This window comes from Octopus bimaculoides, chromosome 14 (assembly GCF_046866305.1).
Source record: "Octopus bimaculoides isolate indiv1 chromosome 14, ASM4686630v1, whole genome shotgun sequence".
Taxonomy (NCBI): Eukaryota; Metazoa; Mollusca; class Cephalopoda; order Octopoda; family Octopodidae; genus Octopus; species Octopus bimaculoides.
In genome coordinates, this window is record NC_142941.1 from 37173187 (window position 1) to 37200366 (window position 27180).

General features: G+C 34.0%; 1 protein-coding gene and 1 long non-coding RNA gene across 12 annotated transcripts in view; one reads left to right on the plus strand and one right to left on the minus strand.

Annotated features, from left to right (window-relative positions):
- The window catches only part of LOC149132688 (uncharacterized), a 962641-nt gene that overhangs the window by 207242 nt on the left and 728219 nt on the right, over positions 1-27180 (plus strand). For 7 of the 8 annotated variants that reach the window (XR_016244382.1, XR_016244384.1, XR_016244389.1 and 4 more), the window contains one exon: positions 4607-4681. This is a non-coding gene — a long non-coding RNA (uncharacterized LOC149132688). Of the gene's footprint in view, positions 1-4606; positions 4682-8886; positions 9124-27180 lie in introns of those variants that run through there. The other variant, XR_016244387.1, reaches the window with a different exon arrangement.
- LOC106871760 (protocadherin beta-15) overlaps positions 1-27180 on the minus strand; it is a 233758-nt gene that overhangs the window by 131360 nt on the left and 75218 nt on the right. For all 4 annotated transcript variants that reach the window (XM_089363268.1, XM_089363265.1, XM_089363267.1 and 1 more), the window contains one exon: positions 1314-1559. The gene's annotated coding sequence lies outside the window, so the exon portion shown is untranslated. The remainder of the gene's footprint in view (positions 1-1313; positions 1560-27180) is intronic.

Consider the following 27180-nt stretch of genomic DNA (forward strand, 5'->3'; position numbering starts at 1 on the left):
ACACATATATGCATATATATATACATACATATACATACATACATACATACCTATATATATATTCATGTAGTGATTATTCTAGAATTAGATTTATAGATAGATATATATTTCTCTTAACCCTCTATTTGATGTTAGCACTAGTATACATACATATACATGTGTGTGGTGGAGTGTATATAGAACTTAAAAGTGTGTGTCTTGAATATTTAAACTTAGGTGTTTTTACTTAGTTGTGTATGTGTGTTTGTCTGTGTATACATATATATATATGTATGTATATTATATATATATATATATATATATATATATATATGCACATGTGTATGTATATATATAGATGTGTAGTATATATGTTTATATCAATATCTGTCTATCTATATTGATATATGTATGTGTGTGTATAAATATATTTATGTATGTGTGTGTACAATATGTATATCATATATATATATATATATATATATATATATATATATATATATATATAATATTTATAAAAAATATTTATAGATACACACAAACATACATATATATATAAACACATATATAACCTATCAAGGTATAGGTTTCGGCCAGTATATATATATGTGTGTGTGTGTGTGTGTATGTGTATGCACAGATATATATGTATATGTAAATTATATTTATATGTACATATCTATATGCATAATTATATATATGTACATGTGTGTGTGTGCATGCACACACATTTATGTATATTCATATTTATGCATACATATATATATATACATACACACATACGCATATGTAAACATATACACATATTCCATATGCATTCACATACATACACACCATATATCTGTCTGTTTATATAAATATATCTATATTTATATCTTTATATATATTTATATATACACATGTGCACTTACACACATGCATGCACATGCACTCACACACAGACATGCTCACACACACACTCATATATATATATTGCTTCTTTATATATATCTATATATAAGTATATGTATTAATTCTGTGTTTTTGTGTGTTTATGTATATGTCAGTGTGTGTGTGTATGTGTACATGTGTGTCAGTACACTTCCAAAAATGTAAAAGTGATTTGCCAAACAATATGTAATACTGCATCATTTCTGAAATATATTATATGATTTAGCACAATTAATTGTAAGTAAATTCTAAAAATAGATAAAGAACTAATATTGTTTTTTTTGGTTTTTGTTTATGATTTCCATAACTGAGAACAATACTTAGAAAATGAATATTGAAATGTCTATATTCACACAATGGATTTTGATAGTAATATTATAAATTAAAATGAATTAAGCACTTACCAAAGAAGGTAAATAGTCTTCAATGTGTCATTAATTGAGATGTGTATCCTGCTGTAGAGTTATATCTTTACTGCTGCTGTTGTGTGCAAGCAGAACTGAGTGTCTTTGTATATGAAGTTGTGTAGGTATGAGAGTGAGGTCTGTAATTCTATCAAATATAGTGTGTATGTAACGTCTGCGGCAGCCAATGACAGGCTGTTTATGGTTCCCATGGAAGGGAAACGGAAACTCTGCCTCTGATTCCTGCTGTAAAGAAGTAGATTTAATGAAGTGATGAGTCACATATAATCCTATAAACACTGTATAATACATATATGTATACATATTAAACTTGCTCTTTAATTCATACTAGAAGGTAGTGAAATTTACTTTAACTGTTTATTGAAAACAAATAAATGAAAGCTAAAAAAAATCAATATTTCTAAAAAAAATTTACCAAAGTTATCTTAGAATGGAAAAAGAAAAATTCTGTTTATTTAAAGAAGCTAAAAATTCAGTTATTTTAGTCTTTTCTCTCTTGCTTATCTTAGCATAGATTCATACATAGATATTGATTATGAAATATCTCAGTTAAAATTTCGAGTAGTCAGTATGAGAGTCCGAGAAATACAGATCTATGTCTCAGAATAAAGAATCAATAACATGGGCAGAGGGGATTATTGATTTTCTCATTTATAGATAAGACCACTCTTCTATCAGTTTTATTGACAGTATTCTTCTTATGAATATTGTTAAATATTCTTGAAATTTTAATCTAATTATTGTTTTATTTTAGTGTTCACAAGACATTCAATGATGTATGTTGGAAAAATTTTATCTGTATTAGGTGTCAGTTGACAGTATATTAGAAATGTGCTTACTGAAACATTTTTAGAATTAGTATGTGGAATAATTAGTGTCTTTATTGATTTCATAAATAAAGGAATATTGTTCAATTGGATTAGTGCCAATCAAGCACCTTTACTTTGGAAGTATACCTAAGAAGAAAATGAAAGTTCAACATATTACAAGCAATTTCTGAGCAATTTATTTTAATCTTTTACAATGAAATTTTATATCTTATAATAATAGTGTCAGAAGTAATTTTATTGATATTTTGAGAATCATAACCTTGCTTGGAAGTTGGTAATCTTTCAAGGTGATTTATCCTATCTAAAACTAGAAATTACATAATTTCAGGCACGTGAGCATAAGAATAACATTGGGTAGCTGAGCTTGTATGATCCTTTGGGAAGATTTAGTGTCTTCCCACAACTGTTAATGATTAAAAAACAAAAACTTTGGCAAACTTATTTTGTTATTGACTTAATGAGTACTATTTTAGCTTTTGTACTTGTAGTCTATTTATAGAAAATTAGCTATTATATATTTGATTTTACTACTGGACAAACATATTGATTAAATAACCCAATTAATTTCATTAGTATTGTGAAAGGTTTTGTAATGAATGTATCTGATAAAAATAAATATTGCTGAATATTTGAACCTTAACCTTACATTAGTAAAGAAAGACTTATTGATTATATTTGATTGTTATAAAAATATCAAAAGTTGTTATTCAAATCTAGTATTCAACTTGTAATGTCAAAAGGTTACAGATGTGATATTGTTGGTATTGAAAGTTTTTATCTCGACTGACTTAGTCTTGAATGATTTTTTAAATACATATATGAGTCTGAGGTATTTATGGCCTCATCAAGAGTGCATTGCTCCAATCAGGATGGTTTGGTTACTATGGTGACTATGTTTGTGTTGCAACATAAATAGTCTAAGTAACCTCACTGCTGTTATCTATTGCTAGCTAAGTTACTGCCATGGACATTAACTTATAACCAGTATTAACTGAATATTACTCTAATCAGCTAATGGTTAGGTACTATTATTGATAGCATTTTGATATTGTATGGAGACAATATGCAGTCAATAAAAGAGGTACTAAAAATATTTTCAGATTTTAACATATTGTAATGGTAAAAAAAAAATACTGTTAATACTGAGATTTATAGATAAACAATTCACCAATTTTTTTAAAACATCCTTCAAATATGCCAAAATGTAATGTTAAAATTCCCACTACATTTCACAAGTAAACACAGTTTTAATATTTCTTCTATACTTAGCTAGGTTGACTGTTTGTGTGTTGATAAGAGAAGTTTAGAGAGGGAGAGAGAGAGATTTGTGTGCTGTCTGCAAGTGTGCATGCATTTATCTTTGGCTAATGATTTTTAACCTTTGCTGCATTACTGCAAATTTCAAGAGTTGATAGATTATGATCATTTAACAAGAGTCAAAATTTTACCCATAGTGTTTGGGAAATAGATGTCACAGTCTTGCCCTTGAATTGTGTAACATCCAACATTGAATTTGATAAATTTAAGACTACTTGACGAAAATCTTGTGAGTATACTAGTTCACTGCCAGACCTCTGTAATGCACTGGAGATCATACAAACATTAGTGAAGTAACTATTATTACTGGTAGAAATGGTTGATAATTGGACTAAATGCTTTGCAATATTTAATGTCCAGATATTACCAGGGTTAACTTTCTTTTTCATCATCCTTCTAATGCTGTTGTTGTTTAGTCCATATCAAAGGTGTGATCAACCTATGATCAAAGAGGTCCCAAGTGTGACCATCTCATCTTGTTTTCAGTCATAGTGTATGTATAAAAACTACATTATTGAATATATCTTTTCACTTTTAAGATTGTTAGGTCTCATGCCCTTTCTAGCAGATCTAATGACCATATAGAGGTTTCCTCATTGGCTTGCATAGAAGCTTCCTTGTTAACTTACCCTTTCATAATTTATGATAGAAATATCTGAAATATACTATTGTTACTTCATGTTATAGCTGTGGGTAACAGATGCCAGATTTGGGAGAATGCTATAGAAATATTTTGTATTCATTTCTTGCATTTCTGATGTCTATGTCCAGGGACTTAGTCTTTCATTCTTTGGCATTGAGAGTGTAAAACTTAAGCAGAAACTAATATCAGTTTTATAGACTGTGCACTCCTCAATAATTTGTTGCCTTGCTGCAATGTTACGGTAGAGTTCTGGACTAAAGAGTTGTGGTATTATCATGTTTTTCTCTCTTCATTAAGATCTGAAACTCTGCTTGAGTCAAATTAAGTATTGATTGAGGTTGAATCAGTTAGCTATATCAATTACCTGCACATTTATGACCCCATGTCAATCTAAAAAGAATCATTACAAAGGAATATTGCAGATTCTATAGAACACTACACAAAATGCCTAACAATATTTAGTTATATCTCTTCATTTTCAGTTCCTGTATTGCTGAAGTCAACTTTGCCCTTTAATCCACAAGGAATTGAGAGAACAAATACCAGTGGCTTACCAGGTTTGATTTTTATTATTATGCATTTGATTCATTCGCCTCTATGTCTGTGGCTTTGTGATCATATAAGAAATCATCATTAATATTGATTTATTCTGATGACACTGATTGCATAAAACTTGTGTGCATAGTTGACAATAAGCAGCATCCATTTTCTTGTTGATGTATTTTGGTTTGACTCTTATGTAGTGGCTGTGTTCCCTTAATATGTATACTAATAATATATAGTGGTATAGTGAAAACACATTGCTTTGTAGTTAGGGTGTTGTGTACATGATCATAAGGCTGTGGGTTCAATTCTGGACCGATTGGTGTCATGTGTCTCTGAAAATGACACTTCATTTCATGCTGCTTTACTCTATGCTGCTGAAATGAGTACCATGTAAGTGCTGGTGTGGCTCTCTCTTATTCCAGCTGTCATGTCATGAATGTTCTGCTGAGCCAAGTGTTGGGAGGCCAAGAGAATATCTATATCTCCTCTCAACTACATAGGCACCTAAAACAATTAACAGAACTATAGCACATACTACCAACTAATACTCATTTGTGAGTGATGGTTGTGGTTTTTTTTTGTATATAATACTATGGACGTATTTCATCTAGTTGATTAGCTTTATACATTCAAACTAAATCAAATTTGTGAATGGTAGGTTAATAAAGATAATGGTACTTGAGTTACAAAATGCGAGAGTTAATTCCCACCTGTTTCTTAATGTTACTTGCTTAAGTATGAGAATTATCAAACAATTACTGATACCACATGCAAGTAAAGTATCTTTGATCATCATTCAAGAACATTTGAAACCATTCTTCAAACAAGAAATAGCAAAAGAACTGTTTGGTTTTTTAGAAGCAAATGTGGCTCAAGAGATCATTTGCACCATCTCACACAATTTTGGAAAAATCAAGAGCCTAACAAGCTTTCCTTTACTACACTGACTACAAAAAGACCTCTGACTGAACAAACTATAGCCACATGTAGCACATTATGTCTAATATCAGTGTTCTGAAACACATCATTAAACTCATCAAGCAGCTTTACATTCAACAAATGTCCTGCCTTTAAGTAAATAATGAGAACACAGAAAAGTCCAAAAATGGGAAAGGAGTTCATCAGGGTTGTATTTTTCTCCATGTTTGTTCAACATCTACACTAAGTGAAGAATACGAGAAGCAATACAGGAAGAAAATGGCATCAGAATATATGTCTTGCATATTTCTAATCTAAGGTATGCAGATGTTACTGCTCTACTTAGTAAGAATGAAACTAGAATATAAGAGATGATAAATAGAGTCAATAAGGTATCAAATATGCATGATCTTTAATCCCGACCATAAGAAAACAAAAGTAGTAGGAGAAGAGTAAGTAAATATTAACATCAAACTGAGCAGTGAGAGGCTTGAACAAGTTGAAGTGTACAAGTATATTGGAGCCAAAATCTCTGAAACTGCATGTAAATTTAGGACATGGCTGTCCAAGGCAAGAATGTCCATGGAAAAGCGTGATAACACCGGACAAGCAAAAGTGTCCCAACTAAGTCATAAACAGGGCTAGAGGTCATTGTGAGTGTTCATTTGGCCAATTGACATTTATGATTGCGAAGCATAGACTCTGATTAAATTTAAAGAGAACATAATCAATGTGTTTGAAATGTGGGTCTATAGGAGAATGTTAAGAGTTTCTTACAAGGATCATTAAACAAATGAATAGGTGTTACAAGAATTGGGTGAAAGACAACAACACTTGAACTTTGTGAGAAAACAAAAGCTCTCTACCATGACCATATATGAACCAAATGGAGGCTTGGAAAGCATTATCATGGAAGGAAGAGTGGAGTGCAGTAGATCAAAAGGCAGGCAGAGAATGCAATGAATGGACAATCTCAAGAGCTCGTTGGACAAGAGTGACAAGGCAGGTGGAGAACTTGCACTGAATTGGGAAGACTTTCATTGTAGTGTCATCAATGCACTGTAGATGGTGATACATGACAATGATGACTCTTTTTTCATTTCTTACCACTTTTGCTTATTCCTACTATAACTTTTTGTCTTTCTGTCTACCTTTCTGTTCTAACAAACATGCACGTTTATTAAGGATACTAATGATTAAATAAAAGATCTGTATTTTATATCCTATCATCAGAATTGCATTGTGTCTGTTATTGAAATAAACTCTCAAAGAACCTACTGTGCCTAGTTATACCATGACACCTTCATGTAGAATCAATGTAATGCTGTTGGGAACAGTTGTAAGGCTAATTTTAAAAGTGGGTTTTGTTTAAATTTGCTTGAGTTTGGAGATAATGATGCAAGAATAGTGTCAGGATAAAGGAAGTAGAAAAGTGTGACTAAGGTGGCATCAGAAGGACTTCAACAAGTAGCAAAACTTTGTGCAGGAGAAGACTTGCCTAAACCATTTAAGCAGAGAATAACAGTTGTAAAATTATGATGATTATGACAGGGATTGAGTTTAGGATACATTTTATTTACATTTGGGTTTCTCTCTTCCGTTGTGTCTCTGTCTATTGCTCCCCTCCCACTGTGTTTGTTACTCTCTAAATGATCATCCTTTACCTCTTTCACACTGGCTATTGAATTTAAAAGTTTGATTGAATAGTAGTTGTACATGCTTGTGGTTTCTTATTGATGAGAAAATATTCTAATTTTAGTATTTTCAAAGTATATTATTAGTGTTAGTTTAGTGCAATGCATTTTGTGTTCTGTTCAAGAATTTTTTTTTTATATGTTCATGTATTCAGTACTGAGGATGCTTTTGATTTTAGCTATAGAAACCATGCCAAAAAAAAACGACTATGTGTGAGACATGGTATTTTAGTCCAACAAGGACAGTAACTCCAAAGAAGAAATAATCTGGGCAGTGATAACTGCATGAGTCTGTTCTTATTTGGAATTGCTGCCCCAATGTATGAATAAATGTATGTGTGTATAAATTTCATTCATATATTTAATAAGCATATATTTAATATTCATGTGAAAATGCAACATGTGAACAAACCACAAAAGCCTCAGCAACTTAAGAGTGAAGAATTTCCAATTAGTTCTTTGTAGTTTTATATTTTTAATACTCAACAAAGATCACTTACTCCACTGCCCAAATACTAAAACAATAAGTAGAATGTATTGACTTATGCAAATAAATTACTACTGGCATTAAAGAAGGCATTTGCACTTGAAGATTTAAAACTAGATTTTGGCAATATGTTGGCTCCTTTTGCTCTATATCTGGTTGCACTATTTTTGTATTATGGCTTTTGATAGCATCAGACCTGCTTTTCATGCATTTTAATGCTGTTTATGTTAAATAACTTGTTGAATTAATTGCCACCAATTAGTTTGAAGAAATGTTTTTCGGCATTGGCTTTTGTGGTATTGTATAGTAGGCTAATGTTGCCATTAGTAACACATCAACTACATAGGGATTACAGAGCACCCCTTCCAGAGTGCTTAGCACCAAAACAGCAGTTTAGTACATCATTGTCACCTAGAAAATACCATCACACATTCAAAGCTCATTTGGAAATCAAGTGACCACTGGTATTTCAAGAGCACCTTCTTAGGTCAGAGGTGTTTAAAAACAGTTCAAAATTCTGCAGTTTCTATCTCCAAGAGATGCTTTACATCACCCAAAATTCTACTCCAATTGAAATAAGAACAAACTAATTGTGACTTTCTTAGAATTTCAAATCAGATTCTACCTGATGTACAACAGAAAATAAATGACTATCAATACAACCTAGAGTTTTACTATTTTCAAACCCACTTATATGCACATTTGACAGACTGATCAATACTGCAGTTCAGGTTATATGATCCTTGTTTATCTTACATAAACTTATATAAGTATGTATAAAGAGACTTGGAAACTGCTTGCTTTTGCAAGTGCAGTCTGTTAAAAACTCTGCATCCAAGACTCCAGCAAGTTTCAGAGCTTTCATCAAGAGAGAATGTACAACATCTCAGTGCCTTCCTCTTGACAATTTTCCAAAACACTGCTTCTCCCCACACAACAAACGCACACATAACCTCACTAATGTGAGGCTCCACCTACTGGATTGATTGGCTAGTATTCAATCTGAAGTCGATTTTTGGATCATCCTCACCATTCAATTGTGGAGTCGTATATATAACAGTTTCACTTAGTTCTACATTATTGAAAGTGTCATAGATATAGGACACGTCCAAAGCCTCTGACGATGTGGATGTGTTGCATACCCACAAAATTCTAAGTAATGTGGAAACTGAGATCATTATCAAATATTTATTACTCCAACTAAATGTGTCAAGTGCTACTTTCTTTCGTTTGTTCTCTCACTGTTGTGTGTGGATTTGTGGGTGTGTTTTCATATATAAAAATACACAAGCACAAATATAGACAGACCTGATTTCAGATATGATACAATATGTATTGAAACAGTTATATTCATGTGAGTTAATACCCTTTAATATGTATAATATTTTGAATCCTTCATTAAATCGTTGTCTCCTTGAATTTCATTTGAGAATTACAGTAAATATACATGGTTTTTAGACTGAGTTTTATTTTTTTTTCTCTTGAGTTTCATGTTACTGCAATCTCCAAGCAAAATCTTGCCTGAAAGTCACAATGTTAGGAAACTCATGTAGTGAGATGAAATTCATTTTCACTAAATCATATATTCTGCAACATGTTTTGGGTGTGTGTGTGTGTGTTTATGAGTGAGTGTGTGTATGTATATATATATGGGCTCACATAATCATATGTATATAAAAAGAAAGATATTTATTTGGACACATACACACACACACACACACAGATATATATACACATATGCACACAAACATATATATGTATAATATTGTTTTTGTGAAGAACTTTACTTAAAAAAAATCTGTTATTGATAGTATACTTATGCTCCAGTTTTAACTTTTTATCAAGGAATTTTCATATACTTCTTTATTATTCATCTACATTCTGTTTATAACAATAAAAACTGCAATAACAACTTTTACTAAAATCATTTCATTCAAGTCTTTTCAATACCTCCCAGTCTTATCTTCTGGATGAAATGATTTCAGTAAAATTTGCTATTGCAGTTTGTATTGTAGGCGAGAATTATAGGAATGCTATTCTTTTTGTGTCTCATTTGTTATCATATGGAAATATGAAAAACTTTTAATAAAATTCAAAACTAATGCATAGTCATATTTTCAATAACACCCACCCACATACACATACGTACGCTGATGCACACATGTGCACATATGATCACACATTTCATATGCAAGTATGGAGGATGTAGTACTGCAAACTAGTTTCAGCATATGTAAAATGATTGTTTTGGTACTGTTGAAAGAGATTAGTGTCATGTTCCTATTGGAGGATGTTTTCAAGATAATTTTCATGGAAACTGCAGCTTTTGTTTGATGTATCTTAAAAGCATATGGATAATGCTAGCATGAGGAAAATTAACTTTGGAGTGAAGAGTAGCATTATCTTTCTAGGAGTACATGTAGCTAAAAGTGTCTATGAGGGTAATTTTTCTCTTATTTTTTGTCAGGAAGGAAGGAAGGCAATACCTTGACCCTTTACAAGCAAGTACTCTTGACCACCTAGACTGGTGGGAGGGAGGTATCCTCTGATGGAAAAATGACCCAAAAGCTTGCAATAGAGTGGCTCTGCTAAAAGAACACCAAGGGCACTAGGTACAAGGTTAAACAAGGTGAAGGATTAAGTCTACTATCCAGGGCAGGATTTGAACTCAAACAGACAAAGCTAGCACAAACACTGCAAAGCATATAGTATAGCATTCTTATAGTTCTGCAAATCCACAACTTTAAGTTGGTAGTTTTTTATCAACCTCAAAAGAATGAAAGACCTTTGTTAAATTTGAATTCAGAGAACAGAGAGTTGGAACACATATCATGAGGCATTTCTGCTGATACAGAAAAAGGAGTGGGATACATGGTTGAAATCTTGAATTATATTGAATTTGATAAAAATGAACGGGAATGTTTCATTATCACACAAAATAGAACGATATGAATGGAAGCTTTCTGTGTAAGAGAATAGTGAAGAATAGCAGCCTATAAGCAGGCAGCTTAGGAGTTTCTTTTGGGTATATGTTTTACTGTTAAGGACAACATTCCTTCTACTGGAAAAGAAACAACTGTATTGTACTTTAGAATGATAAGTCTCCAGTAGATTTAGCTCTGAGTAAATTATACTAATATTCACTCAGATGTGATAGACAACATATCAAAAATTATGAATATTTTCAGTTTTTTTCCTCCATCAGGGGCATATATCTTGTGTGTCGTTTGTGTTCACTGAACAGCAAATTCATAAATATTTAGCTCACTCAAGGATATAATTATGGCTTATATGAGAAATTAATTTTTTTGCTCTTTGCTAGGAAATACTGTGGCAGTTGTTCTATTACAATATTTCATAGCATTGCACACCCCACAGCTAACTTTATTATGATATGGCAATGGGCAAATAGGATAATGGATGAGTGACAAAAATTAGGACTGAACAGTGAGTGACATTTTGTGTTTTGCTTTTTTTTTTTTTTCAAAGTTGCATGGATGAATTCAGCAAAAATTCATCAAGAGAAATTGATTTCCTTTATAATAATTATGCTCTTGTAGTATCGTAATAGAATCTGGTTGTATTTTGTTTTCAAATTTAATAATACCCACTCAGAATTAAAGATTAACTTGGGTCAGGGTCTGGTGTTGTTGATGTAACAAATTCAGCTGATATTTGCATTAGTTAATAAGTTTAGCCTGGCAAGTTGTGTGTTGATATATTCACTCATTTTAATTATTTTCTTGATTAACCTTTTAGCATTCAGATTATGCTCTCAAATGTAATGCATATTTTTTCACATTGTTTTGAATTAATAATGCATTGTCTTGTAGCTTCGAGATTTTGATGACATGATTGTTTATTTTTGCAATGACATTGTAGGGTAGGTGTGAGGGGTTGCATCTGGTTCATTTGAACATAAAACAGGTAAAAATTTGGGGCAAATATGGCGAGTTTAAATGCTAAGGAGTTAAGTGGCCTATCAAAACAGCAGAGTGATGCAACTGAACCAAAGAAGCTCATTTTATAAAGTCATCATTGAACTGTTTAGTTCTCAAAATAAATGAATAATACTGATGTATAAATTAGTTAAATAGGTGAAATTATTTGGTGTTTTTATTTTCTACTTTATGTCTAAGTAGGTATGAATTTCATATAGTGTATACTATGGATGCAAAAGAAGTGTAATTCATAATGGAAATGCAGTTTATTTATGCATGACAATGAAGACCGTATGGACCAATATGGGCCATTGGACCCAAAGCTCGCAGAATCTCAAGCATTGGAGGCTCCTTTAACTCAGAGAAGCGTAAAGCTTGGGGCTAAAAAATTTTTTAAATATTTACAGTAATCAAATAATTTGTATTTCTTTTTACTTGTTTAAATTTGTTTTAATTAAGTAGAATTCTCTTCAAATTATCAAGCTTTCTTTCAACTTATTTGACCCTTTAAAAGGCTATTAAATTTAACTTGAGGCTTAAAACAGTTAAAAGAGAATTTGTATGGAGTATAATATGTATTTATGGTAGGTGGTAAGCAAAATAGAAAATACATAAATATCATCTAAATTAAGAAAGGCCTAATATTTGGGGATAAGCCTAATTTTAGATGGTAAGCCTAGTACAGTGATGCTGATTTAATACCACCACCTGGCCATTAAACACCTTTAGTGATGCTTATACTATTGCTAGCTTTCTGTCCTGGCCTCCAGTTTGAAAACCTTCAAAAATTTAGAACATTTTGTCAGAAGGCACAGCAGAAACATTTCTGAGTAGATTACTGTCACTAGACAGTAGGTAGGTAACATTTTGAAATACATCCCTATCAACTGGGGAATAGTCCTATATCCTCATTTACCACTGTTTGTGACAGAGGGCCCTAGTAAGCATACATACAATTGGGTTACTTGTGAGGATCATGATAGAGATTACAAGTAAGCTATATTTTGTGGTTTTCACTTCTCTGACACATCAAAATCACTGTATAAATAATTAAATCAAATTACATAGATGATAAATCAGCTAGACATTCCTACCACTTCTTTCCTAACATCTATGCACTTCTGTCCATGAATGTTTGGGAAGATGTTTCTGGTCAGGTAAGTTCAAAAATAATCCACAATTAGTAATCATGTAAACCAGTACAATCTGTTTCATAGTCAGGCTGACACTGATTAAACTAACACCTCTTTGGGTATATCCCTGGTACGTGTCTACTAGATTGAATGAACTCAACAAAGTGCAATGGTTATACACTAAACCTACAGATGGAGCAGTGTCTTATTAAAACTTTTGAGTCAAGTATTGCCAATTCTTTTTGCAGTTCCTTGCACCTGGTGTCTCTCTCTTTTGTCTCTCATCTCTCTCTCTCTCTCTCTCTCTCTCTCTCTCTCTCTCTCACACACACACTCACACACACACACACACACACACACATTAGCCTTGCCTGTTTTTACTGATCCAGGTGGGAGTAGCCTTTGATAAATTTGAGGACTACACATGGGTTGGGATTATCATCTCATTACATCATTAGAAATGGTACATGTCTCCTGTTTATTTCATGGACATTGTTCTAATATTACCATATCACAACCTTTTATTCCATGAAAATAAAATATTTTGTAAATCTATGAGACACCAATCCCTTGTTATCTATCTCTAATCAATCTCTACTGTTTGCTGTTCTCGTCATATTCTATAGTTTAACTTCAATGTATATGTTGAAGTTAAATTCATTCTCCTCACTATTGAACTAATTTACCTGAATTTCAGTTACAAAACTGACAATCACTTAGGTTCAGAATTTTTTGTCTTTATTTCTGTAAGTTCATCTGCTATCTCTATCAATATTTAGATTCACCTAACCATCAATAGTATTTTTCTGCTGTCTCCCATACAATTGTCATTTATTTTAATGTTCATGATTATTGTTTCTCATACTCCCTATACAAATACTACTGATGCTGTAACCAAGTCTTAAACCATTCTTAACTATCTGTGTCAGTATCATCACCTGCCCATATGAATGAAAAAACACCTTCAACTTCATTTTTGCTTTTAAATCTAGTTTTTAGCCAAACATTATCACATCTAAACATATTGAATCATCTGAACATTGACTAATCATACCAGCATACAACAGAATCTCATACTGTGCAATACCACTCATCTCTGAATCCTTTGGTACTTGAGCTCTGCTAGTTCTGTACTGACTACTGGCAGCAAATATTCCTCACTCTGACTACTATTCCATCTAAACTGTGCACTTGTACATGCATGTGCACATGTTTCACAACTAGGTAAAGGAAAATGTGCACACACTAGGTTTTCAAGATGAAATAGGATTTTTTTTAATTGAGGAAACTTGAGCAATGGTTATTTATATGGATACACACATTGCAAAGACAAAATTTGCAGACAATGTCAGTTTCTTCATACACCCCAAAAATTAGAGAAAACATTGCTCTTTACTCATCTGAAACAGCACACTGGTCAATAGATTCTTACTAGGTACATTACTACACATTTTTGTGCAACCAAAACACATCACCTAACTTCTAACTGATCACCTGTTTCTGCACTGATGCCTGCAAGCAACTTCCAGAAAAAGTATAAAAATTGCCTTCTTACAGCACACAGAACAGCCTTCAAGCTTTCCCACCTCTCAGAATGTAACCAAACCTTCTAGCGTCTTACTAAGAGGGTTTCTATCAACTTTACATAAGTCTCTTCCTACCACTCTGACTTTAATCAAGACGGTATTGTTAACCTCACTCCAACTCAGAAAGCCTTCACTTTCCTTTTCACTCTACACAAAACTCATTAAACTCTTCCAAACTTTTAATCCATATCATTCTTACCACCAAGTGTAAAATTTGTCTTGTGATACAAGACCTCTTGATTTTAAATTAAAATCATTCATCAAATACCAATTTAATATATAGATTAGTTAAAAATGTTAGCTACCTTTATAAAACCCTTCAGATTGTTAATGATTTCAAATGTAAACAAAGAACAGAAATAGTGTATTTCATTAATAATATAATATAGGGGTTAAACCATTTATTAAGCATGCCACATTCTTTACACAAAGTTCATAAACTTGCTCCAAGCAGAACTGCAGTGTTGAAGAACAGGCAAAAACACAACCCACAATACATTGCAAAAAAAAGGAAAAAAAAATCCCCCCACCTCCACTACATGGTAGAAAGCATGATACACTTAATCTGTTACCCAATTTAGCACTTGGATGACTTTGGGTCCTCTCCATTGCATTTAAGCCAAGTCTCTTGTCTGGGCATAATTTTTTGCCTTCTTCCCATTAGCTTCAGTAGCCCTCAAAAAGCTCATGGACACATCCCTTGCTTCTCAGACTTAGCTATAAAATTTTTTCACAACTAATTTCGAGCAAACAAAAGCAAAAACAACACTTCCATTTACTTCAAACATAAATATCTACCAGCCTTTACAATACTTCTTCTAATACAATTAAACTGTGTGCCACTTATTCAGCCTCTTATCCACCAAACTCTTTGAACTTTCTATCTCTACAGGTATCTCTCTTGATCTGTGGAAACATGCTACTGTGTGTCCTAAATTTTCTGACCTTGCCAACTATCAACCCATTAGCCTCCCTTCTGACACCACAAAGGTAGTGGTAATGACTATTACCACTTACCTTCTTCAAAACTTCTTTTCTATTTCGTTAGTTGGTGAACACTAGAATAGCATTCATAAATCCAGATCTATTAGTAACCTGAGCACCTATGTCTCTTCCCAGTAGGCTGCCATCCTTGAAAACTTGGTTGACAACAATGTTGAACCTGAAATTAGAGACTTTGACGGTGTTTGGCAGGTGAATACAAGGTAGCATCAAGAAGCTCCCAGACTACTTCTGTGGCACTCCAACAGATGGCAGCACATGGTTGCATGTGCAGTGAGAGCTAGCAGTGACCTTTGTGAGGCAGTGTGTTGAGTGACAGTGCTGTCTTTACTTGGCAAGTTGTTAAGTTTGTGCTTTTGTGACCACATGTGTGCTGTAGTCTGCAATTTTGTCATGGACAGGAAATTCGAACAAAGAGCCAATGTGAAATTTTGCATTGAACTTGCGAAGACTGCTTCAACAAGCTTATAGCGATGAGACAATGGGTTGTATGCAATATTTTGAGTGGCATGGGTGCTTCAAAAGCAGAAGAATGTCACTGGAAGATGATGAGTGATTTGGAAGAACCACCATGAGTGTCACCCATGGAAATGGAGAGAAAATTCACCAGCTTGTGCATGAGATTGTTGGAGGACAATCAATGACATTGCTGATGTTGTTGGTCTGTCGTATGGGTCTATGCAGGCAATCCTAACATCTGAATTGAACGTGGCATGACTCTGTCAAGTTTATCCCCCACCTGCTGACCACAGAGCAGAAAGAACATCACATCAAAGTCAGTCACGATCTCCATCAGTGTGCTGCTGATGACCCATCCTTCATGTCAAAGGTCATCAGTGGTGATGAGAGTTGGGTCTACAGGCACACCCTGAGAAGAAGCAGTAGTCGTCACAATGGATGAGGTCTTCATCTCCATGACCAAAGAAGGCATGGCAGAGCTGCAGCTCAACCAAGAGCATGCTTATCATATATTTCGACATCTGTGGTGTTGTGCACCCACCCTATTCACCAGATTTAGAACCTGTGGACTTCCATCTCTTCCCCAAGATGAAAATGTAGCTCAAAGGTTGCTGTTTTAACACTGTTGTTGAGATCAAGAGAGAATTGTAGGTTCTTGACACGCTTATAGAAAATGACTTCCAGGCCAGATTCCAAGAGTGACAGGAATGCTGGGACTGGTGTATTGCTGCATCAGGTGACTATTTCAAAGGAGATGATGTTAAAACTTAGGAAAAAAAGTTATTTTTTATCAAATATAACTAGTCTGGAAACTTTTTGATACCACCTGGTTCAGCTGTCCACCTATGGGCTTCATCTAGTTCCCATCTCCTGGATTGAGAGCTTCATATCAGATTGATCTATTTTGATATGTACTAACAAGTTTTTTTTTGACATGTGCACACTATCAAAACTGATGTGCTCCATATAGTTTTTCCTGTCTGTTTATGACCTAATTACTGTCATCTCTAAGAATATACAGTCCTATGCAGTTTATATCCCTCATCACTACTTAAACTTTCAGACACAAGCTTTATCCATATGCAACCTAGACACCTCATGTATGGAAACCTTGACACAAAGCTACAATCAATGTATATATGAACAGTCTTGTATCATGGTGCTCCTTCACTTATTGGACAACACACAGCTTATACCCATATGATCTTTCTTGCAACCCTTCAAATGATCACATGGTTGAAACTGTATCTCCAGGATTAAAGCTGCAGCCATAGACTAGCAGATGTTTAAATTGATGATTAACTGTATCAATCTGACCAGTCATAGAGCATGATAAAATGCAACTATTCCATGATGTAAAACAGTTAGTGATATGAATGGCATCTAGCTATAAAAGACATGTCATAAGGAAAAAAAGAACATGTTATGCAGCAACAAACCGATAGTTTCCTTTTTAATGTAACTTAATATGAAACAAATGTATAATCCTGTTGTTGATGATGATGATAAAAGCTATGTACAATAAGTTTATATCATCGTCATTGTTTTAATGTCTACTTTTTCAAGCTTGTATCGATCAAACGGGAGTATATTGGAACAGAGTTTTCTGCAGCTGAATACCCTTCCTACTGCCAACTCCACTGATTTTCAAGTGAGGTAATAATCTCTCATTCTATAGAGAAACAGACAAACCACCCAGACATGTGTATGTGAACTGGAAGAAATGATACTGGATGAACAAGTCTTTTGTTTACAAAGATCACAAAACATGTCAATATGATTGAAGGAGCTTTTGTAGTGGACAGAAAGCAAATGATACTGAGTAAAACCGTTATTTAGTCAGCTAACAAATACATGTCGACAAAGAAATACTCACTTTCTCACTTGCCTGCTCGCCCGAATCCCCGCCCTCTCGTAGGACTGAACCCAAAGCCATATGGTTGGAAACCAAACTTTTTAATTCTTCCCCCATGTCTGCACCTGTGTACACATGCATACTTACATATGTACATACATATGTGTGTGTGTGTGAAATTTTTTACATCATGGGGATATCTTAAATTGTAATTCAAAGCTCATATCTTTCTATGGATATATGACTTCATATTTATTTTAAAATGACAGAAGCAGAGGCAGGAAACACATTTTGCTTAGTACATTCAACCTATTTCCATCACACCTAGTGATGAAGGAAATATAACCTTGACCCTTAAAAAGCAACAATTTTTAAAGAAGTTTAACTCTTGTCTCATAAACCATAATTCTTACCATTACAATAATACCAGTACAATAATGTTACAGGTTTTAAAGACACTGGAGTTGCCATAAATTTGAATCAAAATATGTTACAACCAGCCGAAATGTTATAAAATCTCAAAATACTTTGGTTGGTCTTTATAGATTCTACTTCTGCACATTCTGCTTCTACAATGCTTGAGTATATAACATCAGCAAACTTATTTTGCAGATCTTTCTATGCCTGCATGAGATGGCATAGTGTATGTATAATTCATCTACACATTTTCATTTCAAGCATGGACACATTCATATCCAACAAAATTTATGCACAAATTGCTGTGTAGTTAAGTAGCTCATTTTGCAACCATGCATTTTTGGTTTCAGTCTTAGTGCATGGTACCTTGGGCTGTGCATTTTAAATGAATTTGGTAAGCAGAAAATGTATGATGGTCTGTCGTATACATTCATACATATGCATGTGTTTGTGTGTATGCATGTATGTGTGTGTGTGCACGCGCCCGCACGCTGTACTTTATATGAATAAGCATTGATTTACAACTAGTGATGTTTTTTGTTGTTTAGTGTCAATAAATTATCCACTGCTTTTGTGCTTCCAAAGGCCATTCCAGCTATCAGTGTGCCTACCCCCCATATTTGTTGTTAATATAATGCAACAAGAAGAATTTGTATTGTGGTTTCTTGCCTATAAAGAGTTTAGCTAAGGATCCTCTTGAACACAGTCCACATCCACTTGTCTCCACTCCAGCATTTCCACATTTTCAGTATCATTATAGCTCAAATTACATAAAACTATAAAGAGAATTTTTTATTCTTTGAAACAAATTAGTTTAAACATGCAGTTATTTACAGTATCAGTAATACTGTTAATTATTAATACTGCTATTATTGACTATCTTAATAAAGTCACAAAAGCAGATGTTACTTAATCTATGAACAATTTAGGAAACACATGTTTTACCTATATTATATCATAGAATGATCATTGCGTTATTAAGAAATACATGTACTGGTTCCATTTCACTTCTTTCATTGATCAGCAAGTTAAACATTTAACCAATTAACTAATTGATTGCTCAATTTATTGTTCAGCCAATCAATCAATGACATGCCTTTACTATTCCACGTCTGTCTGTCTCCTAGTTTTCAGATGCTATTGACTTTCTGTAATCGAAGAACAGAAAAAATGATCACTATCAACATTCTAAGTCATATTTGACAGAAACACCACATGCAAATTGCTGACACTATTATAAAATACTGACTAAAGTTGTTTACTCTAGTAAGTGATATTGTGCATAAGAATCATACATTCTCTAAAATCCTGCATTCAGGTTTTTCAGAAACATGCAACATACTTGCATTTAGTCACTTGGGAATTTGATGTCATCAGGTAACCTCTCTAAAGGGTCTAATGTTAGTAAAATATGAATGAAGTTATATAAAATGATTACCAGACTAAGTACTGAGGTCGATCTAATTGGCTAAAGCCATCTGAGGTTGTGTTCCAGCATAGTAGCAGTTCAATGACTGAAATACCTAGATTATTCAGATTCTTGAATGGAGATGATATAGCTTTATATATTTATGGTTTTATAGATATTTGTATATCAGTTTATCTTTAAATGTGAATAAATATGTATTTTCATTTGTTGCTGATGCTAGTGGCTTTAATATAAATTAGGCATGCAAGGTTTTAGGATGTCTATGAATATATGTATTTGTGTATGTGTATGTGTGTGCATGCGTGCGTCTTTCTGTCGGTCTTTTAACGTTTAATTGTTTCAGTCATTAGACTGTAGTCACGCAGGGACAGCACCAGTGGCCTGGGAACAAAATTTGCTTAGTGGGTGCAACCTCAGGTCCAAAATATTTTACAAAGCTGATTTTAAAAAAAGATCTTAATATCAAAACAAACACAGGTATAATAATATTTTTTATTATTATACAAGGAAAAGTAATGCTTCAAATCACTCCAATAATTTTTCTATACTTGCTCATTTTGCTGATGAAGTTTTCCAAGAGGATGTCTAAAGTCCTTTCATTGCACAAGATTTTATGTACATGCCATTACAGCACAGTGTGTCAGATGATATTACAGCATAATTTTGAGACCAGCTCAATGTTTTAGCAACAAAAACATCCAGAATAATCTCAGTTAGTATCTCCAAAGTGTGGTCAAGAGAAAATCTTTGTGGACATCCTGGTGTTCAGAAACATAACAACAATAACTGATTCATGTTCCATGTCAGAGCAATCACATATTATACCAATAAACATGGAATCTTCGAACTTTTTTCTGATCCTATGTAGGGTGTTATAAGCATATGCCTCTAAGATTTCATTTTGTATGGTATTAGATAGGAATTTAACTTGTCATTTAGGCCACTGACTTACTCTGCACCATATTCTTTGGCAAGTTCTTCTATGAGGTTTACAAAGTTTCCTGTGATGCATGTTAACTTTCTCTTCAAAGATGGAACTAGAAATTTCTTTTATCTTTTACTGAAGATGTTCCTTGATCCTTCAACAATGGAACTGTGAACTGCTATTATTTTTTACTAAGGATTTCCTTAATTCTCTGCTCATGGAAGTGCCAACTGCTATTATTTTTCATTAAGTGTGTTCTTTAATTTTTCTATGAACTGGTAACTACTAATATCCTTTTGTATTGGGAATAGGGAATAGCAACAGATTTTAGGATTCCAGGTTACATGTGTAGAAGTTTTTGAGTGTGATTTAGCATTTAGTAGTTGTAAGATGAGTGGTTTGTTATTGGCTGGTATTTTTTGTATGAATTGTGCATCCTGTCCCAGGAAAATAGGTGAAGCTACAGTCATTGCATCTGCACAGTCTCTTGCGTTGAGAATAGTGGCATATTCTAGGGTTTCATGTGTTCATGATTTTACTTTATTTACAGTTGGCAAATTTATCATGGAGCTGTTAGGTATACATTCAGATTGAAGTGGATTGTGGGGAGCAGGGTGAAAGGAGTGGTTCTTCACTAATTGGAGTAGTAATAGTGGTAATGGCAGTAGCAGTACAACAGGATGACAATGATGATGATGATGGATCTCTTGTGTTATTCTAAGAAGAATTTGAGTGGCCTGACTGAGGAGAAGAGCTAGAGATTGTGTTGTTTAATAGGTCATCAATTGTTCCAGTATTGATGAGTGACTGCCAATGCCAATCATGTTGTTCCTATTGTCTAGTTGTGGTAAGGGTAATAGCAGTAGAACATAATGACAAGATGATGGAAGAGAAAGTGGATAGCTACATAGGGAAGGACTTTTAATTGTGGAGTCTAATATTTCTTTACTTGTGTTAGTATTGAGGAGTGGCCTTGGTTTTTGTTGTTTTGTTGTTATATTGTTGTTACACAATCACACATATATATGTAATTTAATTTCATTTTTCAATGTTGAGGATGCTTTAGCTCAGTAATATATCTTTCTAGGGATTTTGGTGGGGGTTTCTTTTCATTTATTCTAGTTCTTTGTTCTTATTTTTTCTAAGCCTAGGGAAGGTAAGTAGGATGTGCAGTATTGAATTTTGCACCCCAACAAAATTTAGGGGGTGCAAATGCACTCCATCCATCCCCTGTTCCCAGGCCCTTAGGCTTCACCTTGTAGAATTTTGGCTAAATGAATCAACCACAGTATTTCTTTTCTTTTTAAACCTGGTATTTATTCTATCAGTCTTCTGCTGAACTGCTAAGTTACAGGACACAAACACATCAACACAAGTTGTCAAACAGTGGTTGGAGACAAACAAAATGACAAAGACATACATACATATATATATATGACAGGTTTCTCTCAGATTCCATTTACATAATCTTCTCACGTGGCTTTAATTGACTTGAGGCTATAGTAGAAAACACTTGCCCAAAGTGCCATTCAATGTGACTGTACCCAGAACCATGTGGAGGGAAACCAAACTTCATACCACGCAGCCATACTAGCACTTATATATATAAATATATACAGTAGTACCTTGGTTTTCAAACACTTCAGATCAGGAATAAATCGTGTTTTATCTCCTGTCATTCTCATATTCATTTAATACAGCAGTACCTCAGTTTTCGAACACCTCTGATCAAGAATAAATCGTGCTTTATATATATAGGTACTACTGTGTGTATATATATATATGTGTGTGTGTGTGTGTGTGTGTGTGTGTGTGTGTGTGTGTGTGAGTGTGTATGCATATACACACACATTTATGCATGTTATGTATGAAAGTTTATTTACATAATTCTTTATATGTGTACGTGGTTTCAATTAAAATTTTCTCTAGAACTTTGAGATAGCACAGTGCTTACCAAGCAGTAATTTCTGAGACATTATTTGTGTCTACTCTTCCCAGGATAATGTGGTTGACGTTATGACCAAAGAAAATGTAGGGTTATAAGTTCTTTCTTATTGTGCTCATTGAGGAATATTTGATTTCACTAGTATTGGCACTCAAGAAAATGCATTCAGTACTGTACTAGTACGCTGGCATTCCACTGAAAATCAATGTTACATTCCTTGGTACACCTACACATGTATCCCATCGAATTTCTTTCCTCATAACTTCCAGAAGAATGGATATTTTTTAATGAAATTTTCTACAAATATGTTTAAGATGGTGTAAATTGTAATTATATCAAAATATTTTTCCTGGGTGGGTAGAGGGGTCACAGAAAATTCATGCAAATTGCCTTTGTTTCCTTATAACTTTCAGAAAAATGTACGTTCTCCACAAATACCTTTCAGAGTGTGTAGATCAAGATTACATCAAAATTTCATGTGAAGAAAGAAAAAAAAAATTGGTGGACGTACACCATACATATTGACACATCACATTCATCAACAAAATGAAACTTGAAATTTCAAAAACAATTGTGATGTGTGTCAGTATGTACGTGAGTGTGCTCATCAGTTTCCTTTTCATATCAAACTGTGATATAATCGTAATTTACACACTCTGAAAGATACTTGTTAAAAATTTCATTTAAGAATACCCATTTTCTCTGAAATTCATGATGAAACAAAACTTACTTGTGTGAATTTTCTTAAACTCCTTTCTCTGCCCTTCAGAAAAATGTTTTTCACAACACATTGTGAAACAATCTGAATCTACACCATCTGAAGCATATTTGTAGAAAATTCATTGAAAAAATACCTAATTTTCTGGAAGTTGTAAGAAAACAAATTTGCTGGGGTATATTTGTGTACATATACCCATTGCTTTAACATAAGTAATACTAAAATTACACTGCTATTGAGTATCTATATATACGTTTGCTTCATTTCACTAAGCGATATTTGCTTATGTAACTGCATGTAATATATAAACAAACAACGCACTTCTTTTGTTTGGTCTGCATCAAAAGGGTGACAATAATGTGAATGAGATGGGCTCAAGTTTTCACTACATATAAATGTAACTGGGATAACTGTATTTACAATGATTTTGTGTTTAGTAACAAATACAAACTGTATTAAAAATGCATTGGAGTGTGTGTACATATATAAATTTATTGGCAGTATTTAGGTAGTAATTTTTCTTTGCTTTATAAATGCATGTTCTTTTAACATAATTGCACATTTCATCTTATTTAACATTTTCACAACTGACATTTGAGCTTTGTTCATGTTGCATGTCTTGCCAGCATTCTTCCCACAAACATGCCATATGTGTACTTATGCATTTACACAATAAGTATATATAATACAATGATATCAAATCATTGTAAAACATGCTATCTTAAAGATACCATGTTTGCACTAGAGAATATATCATCATCATCCTTTAATGTCTGTTTCCCATGCTGGCATGGGTTGGATGGCTTGACAGGAACTGGTAAGACCAGGAGCCGTATCAGGTTCCATAGTCTGTTATAGCTTGGTTTCTATGGCTGGGTGCCCTTCCTAACACCAACCATTCTACAAGTGTACTGAGTGCTTTTTATGTGGCACCATCACATGTGCTTTTACCATACTACTTTGGTTTTAAGATCTCAATTCTGTTATGGCAGATGGGTCTTCTAAAGTACAGAATTATGTTACATATCTTGGTCCTCTGCCATCTCCATTGTAAGGTTCAGCATTTTGAAGGCTGATCCCAAAACAATGAACCTTATGAAGGAGATGGGTAAATAGGACCAGATCAGTGAAGTTTAATGCTTGTTAACTATTTCCATGCATACACTCACACATTTATGTATGTATCAACAGGCAATGACTTAAATTAGAATTCATAGATGTAAAATCAGGCCTGATCCTTCAGATGCTTTTGACTGAGTATGAGGGAACCTTCAAGTTCTGAAGAAGGCTGAGATTCATTGGATGATATATAAAGTTTGTTCCTATATGTCAGTTTGTGTTGTGTTGAACTCAATATTTGGATATTTGATAGATGATAGTGAAGCATTTTGATGCCTGCTGAATACAAAACATCTCTCATGTAGCAGATAAGAGTAGTCTCCCTTGCTTTCGCTAGAAATTCCTGAAGAATTTTGGTAAAAATTAGGAGACAGTGCTATCAATTGATGACTTCAAATGAGCTAATAGGAAGATCTGTTGATGTTATCAGCATGAAAGTTTAGTCTTATTAAATAATAAATGGGACTGTTTCAATATGTTTCACTCAGAGACAAAGATGTTAGTTACCTAAATGTGGTATGTTTCAGTTATGTTGTGCTGGTCATTTTCTTCTTCTTGAAGTCTTAGGATGAAGCAAAGCATGAAGCAGCATTTTCCCCGTCACTGGATCTGAAGATTTACATATGTTGAATGAACCTAACTCTTGAAATTATTGACTGTAAGTTCTTGTAACTTTGAATGTTGTTGTGTAATTTTGAATGTTGAGTAAAGTTGGCCTCTCTGAACCTCGAATTTGAAAGAGTGAATTTCTTCAGAGGACATGTTAATTTTGGCGGCAGTAGGTAGTTGCCTGAGATAGAGGATGTATAAGTGTATGCTTTTTTCTATATTCATATCTGATGTTGAAAGTTACTTTGATTGTTCAGTAATTTTCAGCACAAGATAAAGAAAAAAAAAAAAACAACTCATGACATTATTCCAATTGATATTATTCATTATCAACCTTATTTTGGATAGCATGATGAAAATATTTCTGAGTTTTGCTTCATAATGCAGATTAAGGTTATTCTGCATATTGAACATGAGTATGTGGTGCAGTGATCATGAGCAAGTTTTGACTGACAAGAGAGGAGTGGATTTTTTCATTCATTGAACTAAAACAAATAAATACAAATATGATGTTTCATTCTTAAAGGGTTTCATAACTTGTCTCTGCACCCTTGAAGGTGTGTCTCTGAAAAATTTTATAAAGTGGGTTCGGTTGTGGTTATGCCTGCCATTGTGGTTATGCCTGCCATTTGTTAATTTGGACAATTGGTTAAAATGGACACCCCTTCCCCTCATTAATATTGTTAAATGAAAACTCACTGTACTTGCATGTGCATGCATACGCATGTACATGCATACGTTTCTGATGCATAATAAATGAGAACAGTTGTATAAAGAAGTGGTGATCACTTAATGTGGATGGAGCTTACTGAAGATAGGGGCCCAGGAAAACATGACATGAGACACAGTTGTGAAACTGATTTCAAGATCTCGAACCTCATGAAGGTGAAGACAACATCTTTGGGATGACTGGCAAGTTGTGGTTCTTAGTAAGACCTGCCTACTTTGGCAAAACTAAGTTCTGGTAGCATTCTGTGTGTGTGTGTGTGTGTGTGTGTGTGTATATATATATATATATATATATATGCATAACTAGACCCTTAGCCCATTTTTCTCCCTCTTGAAGACACTTCCACCACCTATCATCTCTCTAACTGTAGTTTTTTCCTTGATAAGACTAACTATCCAGAATCATTTCATTCGTTATCCATCTTTCAGCCATTAATAGAATTCTCTCTACCCACACTCTAATTGGTCACCTACCACCAGCTACCAGATTATCTTTGCTCCATCACCCCCATACACCTCTCCCCACATGCACCACACTTGCCTCTCTCTTATTCCCCTCACACTTCTGCAACTTACCCATCCACATGTCATCTCTCTCTTGTTTTCTCTATCAATTTTACTATTCTGCTACTTTGCACTATCAATCATCTCCTACTCTCCCTATTTCCCCAAACTTATGCATCATTGGTGATCCGCTTTTCACTACATTCACCCTTCAATCTTATCCTTATCTTTACAGTGGTCAACTACCTCCCTTCCTCCATTCTTTTTCTCTGCCTTCCCAGCTCTCTTGCAACCTCCACCTACCCACAGTTCCGACATCGCTTTCCCATTCATTTCTGTCCACATTGTAACTTGGGGGTGCACTCTAACACCTCATCATAACAATTTATATTTTTTAGCTCCACCTGATTTCTCCCACTTTCAATTCTAAAAAGTAATTTGACTGTAAGAAACCTGTTCTGCTCTGACTCCTTCTTTCATACTTTTACCCCTCACTTCCTAGCATTAAGCAATCTCCTCAGGTTCATAGTCTTGAAAGCTATATGGCAACCTCACTAGTGCTGGTGACATGAAAAAGCACCCACCACATTTTGTAAAGTGGTTGTTGTTATGAAGGGCATACAGCCATAGAAACTATACCAAAACAGATAATGAAACCTGATGTAGTCTTGTGTCTGTCAGATCCTGTTGAACCATCCAAGTTATGCCAGCATGGAACAAGGACATTCCCAGACTGGGCTGTGTGTTGTATTCTTGAGCAAGACACTTTATTTCATGTTGCTCCAGTTCACTCAGCTGAAGAAACGAGTTGTGACATCACTGGTGCCAAGCTGTATCAGCTATTGCCTTTCCCTTGGATAACATTGGTGGCATGGCGACTGCTGGTCTTCTATAAAACAACCTTGCCTGGACTTGTGCTTCAGAAGGTAACTGCTTGTCATCCATCAGTGAGTAAGATCAATATTTTCCTCGGGGGTGGCAATTGCAGGATAGTCAGACCTTGGGTCATCTTCAAGACTCACCTTTCCCCTCCTAATTTC